Here is a 6,000-nt window from a genome sequence, read left to right on the forward strand (position 1 = left end):
CAGATCTAAAAATAATGAGAGTAGAGGAAGGAAGAAAAACCCAGATCAAAGGCCCAGAAAATATTTCTAACAAATTATAGAAGAAAATTTCCTTAAAGAAGGAGGCACCTATCAAGGTACAAGAAGCTTACAGAACACCAGGTAGATTAGGCCAGAAAAGAAAGTCCCCTTAGCACATAATAATCAAAACATTAAACCTACAGAACAAAGAAAGAATATTAAGAGCTGCAAGGAAAAAAGATCAAGTAATGTATAAAGGTGGACCTATCAGAGTTACATTTGACTTTTGATGCAGACTATAGAAGTCAGAAGGGCCTGGGCAGATATGTCGCAGACTCTAAGAGACCACCAATGCCAGCCCAGAGTGCTGAACCCAGCAAAACTTTCAGTCATCATAGATGGAGAAAATAAGATATTGCAAGATAAAAACCACAATTAAGCAATATTTATTTATAAATCCAGCCCTCTAGAAGGTGCTAGAAGGAAAAATTCCAACCTAAGAAGGTTAACTACAATGGAGTTTTACTCAACTGTTAAAAAAGATGACATCATGAAATTTGCAGTCAGATGGATGGAACTAGAAAAAAGTCATCCTGAGTGAAATATTCACTTATACATGGATATCAGCCATTATATAAATTATAAGAAAGTGTGGTGATTTGAGTGAAAATGGCCTCCATAGGCACATAGAGAGTGTTCTTGGTAGAGTCAGCATGGCCTTGTTATAGGAAGTGTGTCACTGGGGGGTGGGCTTCGAGGTCTCAGAAGTTCAAGCCAGTCCCTATGGCTCAGTCTATCTTCCTGCTGCCTGATCCAGATGTAGAACTCTTAGCTATCTCCTCAGCACCATGTTTGCCTGCACTCTGGCATGCTTCCTGCCATGATGGAATAAACCTCTGAACTGTAAGCCAGTCCCCAGTTAAACGTTTTCCTTTGTAAGAGTTGTCATGGTCATAGTGTCTCTTCACAGCAATAGAAATCCCAAGACACTAATCTACAATCCATAGACCCAGAGGGGTTAGGTATAGAGGAAGGGACTATGAGAGACACATGGGACTATGAGAGACACATGGATCTCCCTAGGAGGGGGAAATAGAGTGGATTTTATGTGTGGACTTGGAGCAGGAAGGAGAGGACCAGGTGGGAAGGGGAAGAGGAAATGGGTTTGATGGAAAGACAGCTAGAGTTGAAGGGCATTTGAGGGGTGATATGGAAACCTAGTGAAGTGGAAGCTTTCTAAAATATATGAAAAGGATCCTAGTGAAGTCTTCAAATAATGAGGGAGAAGTCCCAATTGGCCGTCTCTTGTCATTAAATGAAGCTTCCAGTTCCAGGACTGGGTTACATCCAATTGAGTTGTTGGCCAAAGGTGTCCCATAAAAATACCCCAAACAACCCAGGGCACATGCCATTTCTTCCAAGAAGATGGGTTCTTAGGCTACCTCTACTAGCTTAAGGGCCTAACCATCTGGTCTGGTCTCAGTCATACAGATAGCGTAGAGGTCATTTGGCCTATTAGTCACCTCTGGTCCTGGGTTGTGGGAGCTTAAGAGACCCTCTGGCTCTAAGAGTCATTTAGATTACTACCCACCCACCCCTGGTCCTGGTTGTAGGAGCGTGATATGGCCTGACCCAACAGATAATGAAGATCACTTCTAACTCTCAGCTCTCTGGATGGAAGAAATTTTTTTTTAAATCTTTTTTCATTAGCAAGACAATCCTGTGTTCTCTGGAGATCTGTGAGCACAAGGACCTCCATGCTGTGCTCCAAATAGATTACATCTACTCATTTTCATACACTGAACCATCCCTGCATTTCTGGGATGAAGCCTACTTGATGATCTTTTTGATGTGTTTTTGGAGTCTGTATTTTATTTAGTATTTTTGCATCTATGTTCATAAGGGAAATTGCTCTGTAATTCTGTTTCTTTGTTGGGTTTTTATGTGGTTTTAGTATTAGGGTAACTGTGGCCTCGTAAAATGAATTGGGCAATGCTCCTTCTGTTTCTATTTTGTGGAATAATTTGAGAAGTATTGGCATTAACTCTTCTTTGAAAATCTGGTAGAATTCTGCACTAAAATCATCTGGCCCTGGGAGACTTTCATTGACTGCTTCTATTTCATTAGGGTTTATAGGAGTGTTTAAATTGTTTATCTTGTCTGAATTTGATTTTGGTAAGTGATATCTATTGAGAAAATTACCATTTCTTTTAGATTTTCCAATTTGTTGGAGTATAGAGTTTTTAAAACGTATTCTTGTGATTCTCAGAATTTCCTTAGTGTCTGTTGTTATATCACTTTTTCATTTCTGATTTTGTTAATTTGGATATTCCCCTCTCTGTCTTTTAGTTAATTTGGATAAGGGTTTGCCAATCTTACAGATTTTTCTTGAAGAACCAACTCTTTGTTTGCTGATTCTTTTTATTGATCTCTTTGTTTCTGTTTTGATTATTGCTTGCCATCTACTCTTTTTTGGATGTTAGTTCTTTTTGTTCTAGATCTTTCAGGAGTGCTGCTAGCTTACTAATATGAGAGCTTTCCCTTTTTTTGGGGGGGGGTATGCTGTGTATTCATTGTCGTTGAATTCTAGGAAGTCTTTAATTTCTTTATTTTTCTGTTAACCCATTTTTTTTCATTCAGTAGAGAGTTGTTCAGTTCCTGTGAACTTATAAGCTTTCTATTGTTTCTGTTGTTCTTGTTGATATCCAGGCTTTAATCTGTGCTGGTCTGATAAGATACAGGAGGTCATTTCAATTTTCTTGTATCTGTTGAGACTTGATTTGTGTCCAATTATGTGGTCAATTTTGGAGAAAGTTTCATGAGGCACAAAGAATGTATATTCTTTTGTGTTGGGTGAAATGTTCTGTAAATATCTGTTCTCATATTTGGTTTGTAACATCGTCTAGCTCCAGCATTTCTCTGTTTAGTTTCTGTCTGGATGACCTGTCTATTGGTGAAAGTGGGCTATTTGAAATCTCCCTTTATCAGTGTGTGAATTAGTATGTTATTTAAGCTGTGGTGATGCTTCTTTTCCAAACTTGGGTGTCCTTGTGTTTAGGGCATAGATGTTAAGAACTGAAGTATCATCTTTGTGGAATTTTTTTTTTCCTCTGGTGAGTATGTGGTGTCTTTCCCCATCTCTTTTCATTTGGTTTTTGTGTGAAGTCTGTTTCGCTGGATATTAAAATGGCTACACCAGCTTGCTTCCTAGGTCCATTTGCTTGAAAGATCTTTGTCCAACCTTCTACTCTGAGGTAATATCCATCCTTGATGTTGAGTTGTTATTTCTTAGATGCAGCAGGAGAATGGATCCTGTTTCCCATCAATTTGTCAGCCTATGTCTTTTTATTGAATTGAGAGATATCAATGACCAATGATTTTTTTTTAACTACTTAAACAGTCTTTAGTGAGAGTTGTGCATGAGAGGCCTCTAGTCCTGCATCTTCTTGATAGTATTTTCCTTGTATTTGCCCTTCTCCTTTCCTACTTGTTGAGACTTGACGTTCCTTTCCAGGATCTTCTTGCAATCATTGTCCACCTTGATTGGGTGGATGCCCACATGGACAATTGTGCCATTAGCCTTTTCTCGATGCACTCACTCAATGTAGATGACACATTTCATCCTGTACACCTGGACCACTTTGCCAATCGGCTGGCCTTTGTAGTGTCCTTGGACAGCCTGAGATTCATTGTCCTTTCGAATGGGCACGGAGCGAACATTACACTTCTGTCTCATGTCTTTGGAAAGAGGGGAGACATGCTCTTCCTCGGAATGTGAGAAGGTGCATTGAAATTCCATTTTCATTTCTCATTTCATTCAAAAGTCACGAAGGGATTGAACTTCATTTTGGCAGCTGTGATCCAGCGATGTCTGTAAAAGGAAAAAGGTCCACATGCAACTTCCGGTTCTGTCGACCAATGATTGTTGATTCCTGCTATTTTGTTGTTGTTGTTGCTGCTGCTGCTGCTGCTGCTGCTGCTGCTGCTGCTGCTGCTGCTGCTGGTGGTGGTGGTGGTTAGTGTGTGTGTGTGTGTGTGTGTGTGTGTGTGTGTGTGTGTGTGTATGCTTCCCTTCTTTTGATTTTTCTGGCCTGAGATATTTATTCCCTGTGTATTCATGGTTATAGTTAACCTTCTTAGGTTGGAGTTTTTCCTTCTAGCACCTTCTGGAGGGCTGGATTTGTAAATTAATAGTGCTTAAATGTGGTTTTTATCTTGCAATATCTTATTTTCTCCATCTATGATGACTGAAATTTTTGCTGGGTTCAGTACTCTGGGCTGGCATCGGTGGTCTCTTAGAGTCTGCACATATCTGCCCAGGCCCTTCTGACTTCTGCATCAAGAAGTCAGATGGAACTCTGATAGGTCTGCCTTTATATGTTACTTGACCTTTTTTTTCTTTGCAGCGCTTAATATTCTTTTATTGTTCTGTAGGTTTAATGTTTTGATTATTATGTGCTGAGGGGATTTTCTTTTCTGGCCTAATCTACTTGGTGTTCTGTAAGCTTCTTGTACCTTGATATATGTGCCTCCTTCTTTAGGGAAATTTTCCTCTATAATTCTGTTAAAAATATTTTCTGGGCCTTTGATCTGGGTTTCTTTTCCTTCCTCTACTCCCATTATTTTTAGATCTGAAGTTTTTATAGTGTCCTCAATTTCCTGGATGTTTTATGTCATTGAGTTTTTCTTTAAACAATATACGCGTTTCAAGACCTGAAATGCTCTTTCATATTCTGTTAGTAAGGCTTGCCTCTGTTTGAATTCCTAAATTTTTCGTTTCCAGATTTATTTTTTCAGTTTGAATTTTCTTGATTGATTTTATTTCCATTTGCAGGTCTTGAACAGTTTCATTCACTTCCTCACGCTGTTTGTGTTTTCCTTATTTCTTTAAGGGATTTATTCATTTCCTCTTTAAGGACATCTATTATCTTAATTTAAATATAATTTTTTATTTATTATAATTTATTCACTTTGTATCCCAGCTGTAGCCCCACCCTTGTCCCCTTCCAATCCTCTTCTCCCCCCCATCTCCTCCCATGCCCCTTATCCAGTCCACTGATAGTGAAGAACCTCCTCCCCTTTTATCTGACTCTAGCCCATCAGGTCTCTTCAGGACTGGCTGCAATGTCCTCCTCTGTGGCCTGGAAGAAGGCTGCTCCCCCAACAGGGGGAGGTGATCAAAGAACCAGCCACTGAGTTCATGTCAGAGATAGACCCTATTCCCTTTACTAGGGAGCTCATTTGGAGACTGAGCTGCCATGGTCTACCTCTGTGCAGGGGTTCTATGTTATCTCTATAAATGTTCCTTGGTTGGAGTATCAGTCTCAGAAAAGAACCGTAGGCCCAGATTTTTGGGTTCTGTTGTTCTGTGGAACTCCAGACCCTTCCAGGTCTTTCTTTCTCCCCTTCTTTCATAAGATTCCCTGCACTCTGCCCAAAGTTTGGCTATGAGTCTCAACATCTGCTTTAATACCCTACTGGTTAGAGTCTTTCACAGTCCCTCTGTGATTGGCTCCTGTCTTGCTCCCTGTTTTCACCTTTTTTCTAAGTCTGTCCCATTTGCCTTTCTGAATGAAGATTGAGTATCTTACCCAGGGCCTTCCTTCTTGCTTAGCTTCTTTAGGTGTACAGACTTTAGTATGATTATCCTATATGTCTAATATCTACTTATAAGTGAGTATATACCATGTGTGTCTTTCTGCTTCTGGGATAGCTCAGTCAGGATGATCTTGTCTAGTTCCCACTATTTGCCTGCAAATTTCATTATTTCCTTGTTTTTAATTGCTGGATAGTATTCTATTGTGTAAATGTACCACAATTTCTGTATCCATTCCTCAACTGAGGCATATCTGGGTTGTTTCCAGATTCTGGCTATTACAAATAAAGCTGCTACGAACATAGTTGAGCAAATGTCCTTGTTGTATACTTGAGCATCTTTTGGATACATGCCTAGGAGTGCTATAGCTGGATCTTGAGGAAGCACTATTCCTAATTGTCTGA

General features: G+C 39.7%; 1 pseudogene; it reads right to left on the reverse strand.

Annotated features, from left to right (window-relative positions):
- Positions 1-3,430: 3,430 nt before the first annotated feature.
- LOC110543742 (large ribosomal subunit protein uL24-like) lies at positions 3,431-3,846 on the reverse strand (annotated as a pseudogene).
- Positions 3,847-6,000: the final 2,154 nt, after the last annotated feature.

This window comes from Meriones unguiculatus, chromosome 4, assembly GCF_030254825.1.
Source record: "Meriones unguiculatus strain TT.TT164.6M chromosome 4, Bangor_MerUng_6.1, whole genome shotgun sequence".
Classification (NCBI taxonomy): Eukaryota; Metazoa; Chordata; class Mammalia; order Rodentia; family Muridae; genus Meriones; species Meriones unguiculatus.